The sequence below is a fragment of the Felis catus genome, chromosome B2 (genome assembly GCF_018350175.1).
Source record: "Felis catus isolate Fca126 chromosome B2, F.catus_Fca126_mat1.0, whole genome shotgun sequence".
Classification (NCBI taxonomy): Eukaryota; Metazoa; Chordata; class Mammalia; order Carnivora; family Felidae; genus Felis; species Felis catus.
In genome coordinates this window covers 143,371,968-143,384,972 of record NC_058372.1, presented here as the reverse complement: position 1 = coordinate 143,384,972, position 13,005 = coordinate 143,371,968, and the positions used below count along the sequence as shown (strand labels likewise).

The following is a 13,005-nucleotide window of genomic DNA, read 5'->3' as shown; positions in this document are numbered from 1 at the left end:
TTTAAAAACACTTACCTGGTGAGAATTATTGTGGGTATCCTTAATGCCCCACAACTTGGACTTCAACGGTCCATTTGTCTGTGTGTGGGACCCAGAAAGTGTCCTGTGGGGAAAATTATGACCCCGGGCCTCTTTCCTGTGGAGTGAACCACCTTCTGTTCAGGTACCTTGTAGTTTATTCTACAAATCCTACTTAAACCCACTGGATGATGAAGGGGTGTGGCCCTGCCTGTACTTTGCAGTATGTAATTTACACTTTAGATAGTTGTCAGAGTAAAACCCCAAACTCTCTGCTGACTGATATTTAAAAAAATCAAGAAATAATATTTATGGACATTTATGTGAAGCATGAGTGCTTAGTACATCACATGGAGATCCGTCATGAGTGATAGGCTCTGATCCCTAGCCATCACCTGCTTCCTCCTCCTTATCATTATGATAATAATTATAACAAAGGTGATGCAGTCCCCTGTTGTCTAGAATTGTTCATGGATGAGGCAGATGATTGGATCGCTGCTCATGTGCACTGCAATATTTCAGTCTTCTGTAGACCTTCTTAGCTGAACAGGTGAGCGGGACAAGACAGTGGTTGAAAGCTTGGGCATCGGATACAGATGTTCTTGACTTGAATCCTGCTTTAACCCTGGCTCTTCCTCTTGCCACCTGTGTGACCACTGCCAAATAACCTGATCTCCCCAGGTCTCAGCTTCCTTATCTGTAATATAGGGGAAGATTGCCTCTGACAGAGTTGTGGCAACAATTAAATAATTGACCTGCAGCCTTTGGCACAGTGCCTGGCCCATCGTGACTATGCAATATATATATTTAAAAGCTGCTTGAAACTTTGGGGCGTTTGGGTGGCTCAGTCAGTTAAATGTCCGACTCTTGATCTCAGCTCAGGTCATGATCTCATGGTTTGTGGGACTGAGCCCCGAGTCAGGCTCTGTGCTGACATCGACAGCCTGATTGGGATTCTCTCCCCTGTCTGCCCCCTCTCTCTGCCCCTCCCTTGCTCATGCTTGCTCCAAAAAAGAAAACAACTACTTAAAACTTTTGACATAATTATTAACTGCACATTGGAGAACTGTTGTTGGCATTCACAGGGGTAACGTTATGACAGAGTTCCCTTGTGATACCGTGGTAGGGATTTGCCAGGGTGTTCATTCATTGGTTTATTGGACAAGTATTTGTTGATATTATTGCCAGGCACAATTCTTATTGCTGGTGGTGGAGCAATGAACAAAGCACAAAAAAGTAAATTATTTAGTACATTAGAAGGGGAGGGTGCTATGGAAACAGAATAAGAATGTGGGGGAAGGTGGTGCATTTAAGAATGTGGTCATAGTGGGCCTCACTGGGAAGGTGTCTCTTGAGTGAACCCTTGAAGGAAGTAGGGGTGAGGGGTACAGATGCTTAGGAGAAGAGCACCCCACTGAAGCCTTCGTGTGGATGTGAGTTCCTGGTGTGCTCTGGGAATGGCCAGGAGAACAATGTGGCTGGAGAGCAAGGGGGTAGCAGGGGGTAATGAGGCTGGGGTTGGGGCATCGTTTACTTAGGCTTGTTGGCCTCTGGAGGGACTTTGGCTTTTGCCCTGAATATGATGAGAGCCATTGGGGGGTGTGGGCGAGGAATATGTCGTTCAACTTGTGTCTCACTGTTTTCTTCCTCCCCCCCTCCTCTTTTTAAAATTTTTTAAAATAAATAAATTAATTAATTTTTAAATGTTTATTTTTAGGAGAGAGAGGGAGCAGGGGAGGGGCAGAGAGAGAGAGGGTGGGGAACAGAGGATCCGAAGCAGGTGCTGTGCTGACAGCAGACAGTCTGATGGGGGCCTCGAACTCATGAACCACCAGGTCATAACATGAGCTGAAGTCCAAAGCTTAACTGACTGAGACACTCAGGTGCCCCTCAAGATTTTATTTGTAAATAATCTCTATATCCAACGTGGGGCTCAAACTTACAACATCAAGAGTCACGCACTCTACTGACCAAGCCAGCCAGGCGTCCTCTTTTCTTTTCTTCTTTCTTTCTGTCTCCTTCCTTTCCTCCCTTCCTTCTTTCTTTCCTTCTTCCCTCTCTCCCTTCCTTCCTCCCTCCTTTCCTTCCTTCCTTCCTCTCTCCTTTTTTCTTTCTTCTCCTTCCTTTTCTCCTTCCTCTTCCTCTTCTTCTCTTCCTCCTCCTTCTGGTATATGAACTGGAATTTTTTTCTTCAAATTGCAGTATTAGGTCAGCTATGTTCCTAAGTAGCTCGTTGGTTTTCAGATAAGACTGTGAAAAATGTGACTTGTGTGACCTCCAAGGCCGTGTTCTTTGTGCTGACAGCCAGAAAGCTGGTCTACATCCACTTTCAGGTCAAAGCAAGGGCGCTTTTGGCAACAGAATATTAGGTTGATGAAAACTTACTTGCTTATCTGTACACCTTCCTCACGGCAAGGGGTGACTTCAGAGCACACACCATCAGCGGTTTTTACTGTCTTTGCACGATCGTTTGGTTAGTAGCGGTTTCCTCCACTAGACCATAAGCTCCATGAAGGCAAGGGTCATGGTGCTGTTTTAAAAATCAGCATTGCATCTCCAGCAGCCACTATGAAGCCCTGTATACTTATAAATATTGGTTTGATGAGTGAATACATTGGATCAGTGTGATAATTTCTATTTTTCTTTGCTGCCATAATGCTAGAGCCATACATGAAACCTGTGTTCTCAGAGCCACGGGCAATTATATTATTGGATAAAATCTATCTGTTTAAGAATATGTTGCAAGACTGAATTTTGTGCCAACAAGATGTGGGCCATGGGGCTCAGCTTTTGTCATAATGTAGCAATTGTCTGAAATGTTTCCTCTCTGCCAGTTTGTTGGTAAGTCACACAAGAAGATCTCAGGGGAATGGTAAGATTTGATACGAAAACCCATTTGTGTGTGTGTGTATGTATGTAAATGAAAAGATTCAGGAGACTCAGTTAAGTGTTTTTTTTTTTTTTAACTTAAATGATTCTTTAAAACATTTTTTTCTTAATGTTGATTTGTTTTTGAGTGAGAGAGAGCAAGTGAGCAAGTGAGCATGCTTGGGGAAAAGGCAGAGAGAAAGAGGGAGACACAGAATCCGGAGTAGGCTCCAGGCTCCAAGCTGTCATCACAGAGCCCGATGCGGGGCTCGAACTCATGAACGGTGGGATCATGACCTGAGCTTCATGAAGTCAGATGCTTAACTGACGAGCCACCCAGGGGCCTCAACTTTTACGTATTCATATATGTAGAAACACAAATCTATATAAAAATTTCTACCTCTATGGATCTTACACAACTATAAAACCAAATAAACACATCACTTAATGCAAACATAGCTATGAAGCTGATATAATTCAAAGGAACCACATCAGCGAACCTACATCGTGCCTCCCCATAAATACTGCCCTGCACCCTCTTCCTGTGTTTCCCTTGGCGGATTTGCACACCATTCCCTAAGGCGATGCAGTTCTCCTAACATTCTTCTTACTCAGAATATGGCAAGATATATATCTCTTCTGCCATCTGCAATGCAATTCACCCTTTACCTTGACTGGGTTAAAAATGCTTCATTTATCTGTTAAAGTGGTATCACTCAATGACTGTGTAATTGATGAGCCTGACAGCAGGGTGAAGTCCCCTTGTGTCCTTGGACATAAAGCAGACACTCCAATTGAGAAAGTGCTTACATTAAATTTTTTTGCATTACAACTGAAATGAAAACAGTTAATAATTTACTAATTTGTGTAGAAAAAAATGAAGGGTGACCAATTATAGATCAGAAGACTATGGCTTAAAAACTTTAGACTAAATAGTTACTTACTGCCTATTCATTCAGACCCAAATAATCAATTTGGTACTTTTTCTTTCTGTGTGTGTGTGTGTGTGTGTGTGTGTGTATTGGTGGGGAAGGTTGGGGGGTTGTGTATTTGTGTGTGTGGGAGATAGAGAGAGAGAGAGAAGGAGGGTGGGAGGGAGGGAGAGAAGTTATTATGTAAGTGTAATTGTTTATTTTAAGCTAGTCCTTAAATTTTGATGGGAACGTAATTTCTTATGGGGATGTCTGAGGACAATTAAGCAGTGTGCTTGCCTCTGGTTATTTTCAAGATTCTTAGCATTAAGTTGGAATTCTTAAGATGAAAGATACTGTATGGTTCTAGTAAATAAATACAAGAATTTGAGAATGCATGTCTTGGGCAAATGCCAAGACTATTGCTTTTTATTTTCCACTTAAGTAAAATATTTTAAAATTGCGTTTGGAGATGGTGTTCACCATTGTGTTATGTTTTAGACTATTCATTAGTTTATCTAAACCTTACTGGTGTTTATTTGGATGATAATAAATGGCTTAATTATCTGTGTTTAGTTTTTTGTAATTGTCATGAGGCTGACTTCAGTTAAGATGTCAAGTTACTTTTTTTCCTTATACAAATGTTTTCTGGGGTGTTTTGTAAATTCTTCAAAAGTCCAGTATACTCTTTACTACTGCCGAAGAATGTATGTGCCTTAAATGTGAGTTTTTGAGCTCTAACATCTGTGAACATTTGAAACGCATTTGTTTCAAAACCAAATTGTGACATTAATGTGGAATCATTGGCTTGAAAATGTAGGAGAGCTTCAGGGTTTTGGTGACCATATTAACAAAAAGTGTAGGGACCAGATTCAATTCCCAGTTTTACTTTCTAGTTCTATCAGAGAAGCAATTCCAGTGGTTTGCAAATAAATACATTAGCTCTTAATTAGTGAAATATACGAATGTTAAGATTCAGTGTTAAAATTTAGTTTTGACTTCGATAAAGAACAAAGCTGTATTACAGTTAGACCATGGAATAAAAATGTTAATATGTAAAATTCTATTTCATAGTCTAAATCCGTGACTATTTGGAGACACCCATTGTCATTTGATTATTTTCAGTTTGCCATCAGATGTTTGGCATTAGCCCTATGCTGGCCATAGCATAGCAGAGTTAATAGACATATTTACTCATACAGAATGTTGGCCATTGTGATAGCTTCAGTGTCATGTTTGCTTACCACAACTTTTGCTCATTATTTTTATTGGGATCCTAATGGTTATTAGGATGGCATTTATTTTTTATTTTTTTTAACATTTTTATTTATTTTTGAGACAGAGAGAGACAGAACATGAACAGGGGAGGGGCAGAGAGAGAGGGAGACACAGAATCTGAAACAGGCTCCAGGCTCTGAGCCGTCAGCACAGAGCCCGACACGGGGCTTGAACTCATGCACTGCGAGATCATGACCTGAGCTGAAGTTGGACGCTTAACCGACTGAGCCACCCAGGTGCCCCTAGGATGGCATTTAAAACCCATCAGCTCAGGTCACGATCTCGCGGTCCGTGAGTTCGAGCCCCGCGTCGGGCTCTGGGCTGATGGCTCAGAGCCTGGAGCCTGCTTCCATTCTGTGTCTCCCCCTCTCTCTGCCCCTCCCCCGTTCATGCTCTGTCTCTCTGTCTCAAAAATAAATAAAACGTTAAAAAAAATTTTTTTAAAACCCCATCCTAAAACTTTACACAAAAGCATTTACATTTTAATGCCAGATACCATTAAAGTAATTTTGGTAAAGTATCATTATTCATGACATAAAACACTAATTTTTTTTCTCTAGTTAAGATTATGTTAAGTAATCTATATTTGTGTGTTACACACAACTCTTGCGGTTATGACATATTTATTGTATCTGTCGCTATTTGATTCACTGACACATTGTAGAGTGTGCAAATACAAAAATTCATTTTAGAAGTTTCTTTTTTTTAAGATTTCATTTTTTTTTAAGTTTATTTATTTTGAGAGAGAGAGTAGGTTAAGGAAAGAGAGAGAGAGAGAGACAACTCCATGCAGGCTCCACACTATCAGTGCAGAGCCTGATGCAGGGATAAAACTCAAAAACTGTGAGATCGTGACCTGAGCTGAAATCAAGAGTCAGATGCTTAACCGACTGAGCCACCTAGGTGGCCCTCATGCTAGAAGTTCCAATTGGCATTTTATGTTTTTCAAGGTGTTTAGATAGATGTGTAGACAAACACACACACTCAGTTGAACATCTGGTGACAAGTGTGCAGAGCCACGAGTCTGATTGTTGGTCCAAGTTGAGGGTGGATCCAATAGGGTGTTTTAGTTGCAGAGAAAAAAGAATCCTGACTCATACTGGCTAACTGATGAGAACATTGGGTGACTAATGAACAGAAGTCTGAAGATACGGTGGATTTCAGGGCTGGTTGATCCAGTGGCTCATGTGGTCTTCAAAGATCCAGGTTGGCTTTTTTTTTTTTATTGCTTATTTATTTTGAGAGGGAGAGTGTGTGAGTCGGGGAGGGGCAGAGAGCAAGGGAGAGAGAGAAATCCAAGCAGGCTCCACACTGTCAGCGCAAAGCCCGACATGGGGCTCCATCTCACGAACTGTGAGATCATGACCTGAGCCAAGATCAAGAGTCAGATGCTTAACTGACTGAGCCATGCAGGTGCCCCAAGGGTCTAGATATTTTCTATCTGTCTACTCTGACATCTCAGTATCACCTTCACGTAAAGGCTCATTTTCTGAGTAGCTGTGGTTTGGTCACAGCTCAGCTTGTCTATTCACATCCAGCAGGAGGGAGGTCTGGTGTCCTGTGTTCTCTGACGTGGGCCACAATGGATGGGGAGGGAAGAGAGAAAGGTAGGTGAGATATGAATGCTATTCCTTAGCAATAGGTACAGACCTGATCCAATAGCCAGGCTTTCTCTTCAAAGGGTGAGTTAAGGATTGAGCAGAGATAGTTGAAACCTAATCTCACGGGGCTGGGGTCAGAGCCAAGAATGCAGTCATTGCAAGTTGGCGAGCCTGTGTGCTGGGAGAGGAGTTTTGTCTCTAAAGGTGCTGGGCATAGGAAGTTTTATATCTCAGTTTCAGAATCCCGAGGATACCAAGAATAAGTGAGGAAACCGACTTAACGTGGAGCAGATGGGCTATCTCGCCAGAGCCCTTTTGATGTTGTTGCCTTTCTCTGGAGCAGGGTTTGGAGTGGGGCTTCGGGTCCTGATGGGGTTCATGTGGCTTCAGCTGTGGACATTAGGGAGCGGGCCACAGCATGACACCATGCAGGAAATATGTGCTATATTCTGGCCCAAATATTCTGATTGAATTAAGAGGCAAAGAAGAAATCCAGTGAATAGGAGAGACCGAATCAAATATAACACGCAGCAAGATGTTAAAATGAAACTTTAAAAACCTCAGTTTCAGCAGGGGCTCCCAAAGCCAAAACAGAGCCCAGGTGCCCCATGTTTTGAAACGAGGGGCGCTTTGTGTGTGAGACTTGCAAAGGGAATGGCCCCAGGTGAGTTGTGTGTTAGTGAACCACACGCCTCCAGCCTAGAATGGAATTGAGGTGCAAGAGGTGAGGAAAAGGAGGGTTTTTCTGCAGAGAGCTGTCACAGCGCTGTGGTGTTTTTCTTTCTCTGCTGGGAAGGGTGGGGTGATGCCTTCTATCTCAAGCCAGGTAACAGAGGGGGTGTGTTGGTTTCCTGGGAGGCTGTAACACAGTACCACAAAGTGTGTGGCTTAAAGCAATGGATATTCATTGTCTCACAGCTCTGAAGCCTTCAAGTCTGAAATCAAGGTGTTGTTCGGGCCAGGCTCCCTCTGCAGCCTCTAAGGAAGGATCCTTTTCTGTCTCCTCCAGCTTCTGGTGGTGCCTGACAATCCCTGGCACTCCTTGTCTTGTGGCAGCGTTATGCCAATCTCTGCCCCTGTCATCACATCTTCTCCCTGTGTGTGTCCGTCTCTTCTTAGAAGGACACCCGTCAGATGGGTTTCAGAGCCCACTCTACTACAGCAGGACCTTGTGTTAACTTGATAAGATGCTATTTCCAGGTAGGGTCACATTCCCAGATCTCTGGGGTTAGGTCTCTGACTTCCTAAATGATTTTTTAAAATGCACATACATTAAGTCTCAATTTTTGTGCTGTACGGTCTTTTGGGGTTTGACAAATGCACAATGTCATGTGGAATAGTTTCACCATCCTAAAACCCCCCACTTTTTCATCCCCACTCCTCTGCCTGAACCCTTGATAACCACTAATCTCTTATTTATGTATTTATGTATTTATTTATTATTTTAAAATATTTATTTATTTTGAGACACACACACACACACACACACACACACACACACACACACACAAATTATGAGCATGGGAGGGGCAGAGAGAGGGAGACACAGAATCTGAAGCAGGCTCCAGGCTCTGAGCTGTCAGCATGGAGCCTGAAATGGGGATCAAACCCACAGACTGTGAGATCATGACCTGAGCTGAAGCTGGATGCTTAACTGACAGCCCTCCAGGTGCCCCATGGTAACCACTAATCCTTTAAATGTGTCTACATATTTGCCTTTTCCAGAATGTTGTATAAATGGAATCATATGGTATATAGCCTTTCCAGAATGGTTTCTTTCAGTTTTCAATATGCATTTAAATTTCCTTTATGTCTTTCTGTGGCTTGATAACTCATTTCTTTTCACTGCTGAGTAATATTTTATTGTATGGATGTGCCAAAGTTTGTCTATCCATTTGCCTATTGAAGCACATCTTGGTTGCACAAAACTTCTATAATGTTCATTTGTAGGCTCTTATCTGGATACACGTTTTAAAATCAGCTGGGTAAATACCTAGGGGCGTATTTGGTAAGACTGTTTACCTTGTCAGAAACTGTCAGATTGTCTTCCAAAGTCAATGCACCATTTTGCCCACCCACCGACGTGAATGAGAGTTTCTATTGCTCTACATCCTCACTAGCACTTGGTGGTGTCCGTGTGTTGGATTGTGACCATTTCCCCCCCAAATTTTATTTAAATTCTCTTTAGATAACATATAGTGTCATATTGGTTTCAGTAGCAGAATTTGTCACTTACATATAACAACCAGTGCACAACCCAACAGGTGCCCTCCTTAATCCTCATCATCCATTTAGCCCATGCACTGCCCACTTCCCCTCCTGCAAGCCTCAGTTTGTTCTCTATAGTTAAGAGTCTCTTATATTTTGCTTCCATCTCTTTTTTCCCCTTCCCCTATATTCATCTGTTTTGTTTCTTAAATTCCACATATGAGTGAAATCATATGGTATTTGTCTTTCTCTGATTGACTTATTTCGCTTAACACAATACCTTCCAGCTCCATCCATGTCTTTGCAAATGGCAAGATTTCATTCTTTTTGATGGCTGATTGATTCTGGTATATATACACACCACATCTTCCTTATCCATTCATTCATTGATGGAAATTTGGGCTCTTTCCATAACTTGGCTATTGCGGATAGTGCTGCCATAAATATTGGGGTGCATGTGCCTCTTTGAATCAGTATTTTTGTATCCTTTGAGTAAATGCCTAGTGGTGCAATGACTAGGTCATATGGTAGTTCCATTTTTAGCTTTTTGAGGAGATGGCACTGTTTCCCAGGGTGGCTGCTCCAGTTTTCATTCCCACCAACATTGTAAGACAGTTTTCCTTTCTCCACATCCTCACCAACATCTGTTGTTTCTTGTGTTGTTAATTTTAGCCATTCTGACAGGTGTGAGGTGGTATCTCACTGTAGTTTTGATTTGTATTTACCTGATGATGAGTGGTGTTGAGCATCTTTTTGTGTGTCTGTTGGCCATCTGGATGTCTTCTTTGGAAAAATGTTTATTCATGTCTTCTGCCTATTTCTTCACTGGATTATTTGTTTTTTGGGTGTTGAGTTTGGTGAGTTCTTTACAGATTTTGGATGTTAACTCTCTTTCAGATATGTTATTTGCAAATATCTTCTATTCCGTAGGCTGCCTTTTAGTTTTGTTGACTGTTTCCTTTACTGTGTAGAAGCTTTTTATCTTGATGAAATCCCAATGGTTCATTTTTGCTTTTGTTTCCTTCGCCTCTGGAGATGTGTCTAGTAAGAAGTTGCTGTGGCTGAGGTCAAAGAGGTTGCTGCCAGTGTTCTCCTCTAAGATTGTGATGGTTTCCTGTCTCAAATTTAGGTCTTTCACCCATTTTGAATTTATTTTTGTGTATCGTGTAGGAAAGTGATCCCGTTTCATTCTTCTGAATGTTGCTGTCCAGTTTTCCCAATACTATTTGTTGAAGAGACTGTCTTTTTTCCATTGGCTATTCTTTCTTGCTTTGTCAAAGATGAGTTGACCATATAGCTGTGGATCTATTTCTGAATTTTCTATTCTGTTCCATTGATCTATGTGTCTGTTTTTGTCCCAGTACTATACTGTCTTGAAGACTACAGCTTTATGATATAACTTGAAGTTCGGAATTGTGATGCCTCCCATTTTGTTTTTCTTCTTCAGCATTGCTTTAGCTACTCGTGATCTTTTGTGATTCCATACAAACTTTAGGATTGTTAATTCTAGCTCTGTGAAAAATCCTGGGGTGTTGTTTTGATAGGGATTGCTTTAAATGTGTAGATTGCTTTGGGTAGTATCGACATTTTAACAAGATTTGTTCTTCCAATCTATGAGCATGGAATGTTTTTCCATTTCTCCGTGTCATCTTCATTTTCTTTCATAAGTATTTTATAGATTTTAGGGCACAGATCTTTTACCTCTTTGGTTAGGTTTACTCCTAGGTATCTTACGGTTTTTTGGTGCAGTTGTTAATGGGATCAATTCCTTGATTTCTCTTTCTGCTGCTTCATTATTGGTGTATAGAAATGCAACAGATATCTTTACATTGATTTGGTATCCTGTGACTTTGCTGAATTCATGTATCAGTTCTAGGAATTTTTGGTGGAGACTTTCAGGTTTCCTATACAGAGTATCATGTCATCTGCAAATAGTGAAAGTTTGACTTCTTCCTTGCTGATTTGGATGCCTTTTATTTCTTGTTGTTGTCTGATTCCTGAGGCTAGGACTTGCAATACTACATTAAATAACAATGGTGAGAATGGACATCCCTGTCTTGTTCCTGACTGTAGAGTAAAAGCTCTCAGTTTTCCCCCATTGAGGGTATTAGCTGTGGGTCTCTTGTAGATGGCCTTTATGATGTTGAAATATGTTCCCTCTATCCTTACTTTGTGGAGGGTTTTTATCAAGAATGGATGCTGTATTTTGTCAAAGGCTTTTTCTGCATCTATTGAGAGGATTATATGGTTCTTACCCTTTCTTTTATTAATGTGGTGCATCAGAAGGTACCTGGGTGGCTCAGTCATTTAAGTGTCTGACTCTTGATATTGGCTCAGGTTGTGACCTCATAGTCATGAAATCAAGCCCTTGCTTGTGATTCTCTCTCTTTCTCTGCCCCTCCCCTGCCTGAAGGTGCTCTCTCTCTCTCAAAATAAATAAAAAAACATTTATTAATATGGTGTATCATATTGATTGACTTGCAAATATTTAATCATTCCTGCAGCCCAGGAATAAATCCCACTTAATTGTGGTGAATAATTCTTTTAATACACTGTTGGCTTTGATTTGCTAGTACCTTGTTGAGAATTTTTGTGTGTGTTTTCATCACGTATATTGGCCTGTGATTCTCCTTTTTAGTGAGGTCTTTGGTTTTGGTATTGAGGTAATACTGGCCTCATGGAATGAATTTAGAAGTCATCCTTCAATTTCTATTTTTTGGAATACTTTGAGAAGAATAGATACTAACTCTTCTTTATTTTATTAATTAATTAATTAATTAATTAATTATGATACTAACTCTTCTTTAAATGTCTGGTAGCGGTGCCTGGGTCAGTTAAGTGTCCGACTTTGGCTCAGATCATGATTTCAGTTTGTGGGTTCGAGCCCCGTGTTGGGCTCTAGCTCAGAGCCTAGAGCCTGCTTCAGATTCTGTGTTCCCTCTCTCTCTGCCCCTCCCCTGCTCATGCTCTGTCTCTCTCTCTCAAAAACAAACATTAAAAACCATCTATAAAAAATAAATAAATGTCTGCTAGAATTCCCCTGGGAAGTCATCTGGCCCTGGACTTTTATTTATTGAGAGACTTTTGATTACCTGATACAATTTCTTTGCCAGATATGGGTCTGTTCAAATTTTCTGTTTCTTCCTGATTCAGTTTTGGTAGTTTGTATGTGTTGAGGAATTCATCCATATCTTCCAGTTTGCCCAGTTTGTTGGTGTATAATGTTTCATAATATTCTCTTATAATTATTCGTATTTTTGCGGTGTTATCTAATTTCCAATTTTTTTCTTGTGGTTGACTTCAAGTTTCATAGTGTTGTGGTCTGAAAATATGCACCATATGAGCTTAGTGTTTTTGTACTGGTTGAGGCCTAATTTGTGTCCCAGTATGTGATCTATTCTGGAGAATGTTCTGTGTGCACTCAAAAAGAGTGCTTTATTCTGCTGCTTTAGGATGAAATGTTCCTTGTTGATTTTCTGCCTAGATGATCTGTCCATTGTTGTAAGTGGGGTGTTAAAGTTCCCTACTATTAATTGTACTATTATTGATGAGTTTCTTTATGTTTGTTTCTAACTGATTTATATATTTAGGTGCTTTTAAGTTGAGGGTATAAAAATTTACAATTGTTAGGTCTTCTCGTTGTATAGACCCCTTATGATATAGTGTCTCTCTTCATCTCTTGTTATAGTCTTTGTTTTAAAATTTAGTTTGTCTAATCTAAGTATGGCTACTCTGGCTTTCTTTTGACATCCATTACCATGATAGATAGAGTCCCCTCACTTTCCATTTGCAGGTATCTTTAGGTCTAAAATGAGTCTTTTATTGGTATGATATAGAGGGGTCTTTTTTTTTTTTTTTAAATCCATTCTGATGCCCTATGTCTTTTTTTTTTAATTTATTTATTTTGACAGAAAGAGGGAGAGACAGACAGACAGACACTAGGGAAGGGGCAGAGGGAGAGAGAGGAAGAGAGAGGGAGAATCCCAAGCAGACTCTGTGCTGTTAGTGTGGAGCCTGATGTGGGGCTTGAACCCACATGCTATGAAATCATGATCTGAGCTGAAATCAAGAGTCTGATGCTCAATTGACTGAGCCACCCATGTGCCCCTGATACTGTATGT

The 13,005-nt window shown here is 40.8% G+C and overlaps 1 long non-coding RNA gene across 5 annotated transcripts in view; it reads left to right on the top strand.

Annotated features, from left to right (window-relative positions):
• Positions 1 to 1,036: 1,036 nt before the first annotated feature.
• LOC102901343 overlaps positions 1,037 to 13,005 on the top strand; it is a 181,900-nt gene continuing 169,931 nt past the window's right edge. For 2 of the 5 annotated variants that reach the window (XR_006598462.1, XR_006598463.1), the window contains exon 1: positions 1,037 to 1,451. This is a non-coding gene — a long non-coding RNA (uncharacterized LOC102901343). The remainder of the gene's footprint in view (positions 1,452 to 13,005) is intronic. The other 3 variants (XR_002742543.2, XR_440378.4, XR_002742542.2) reach the window with 3 other exon arrangements.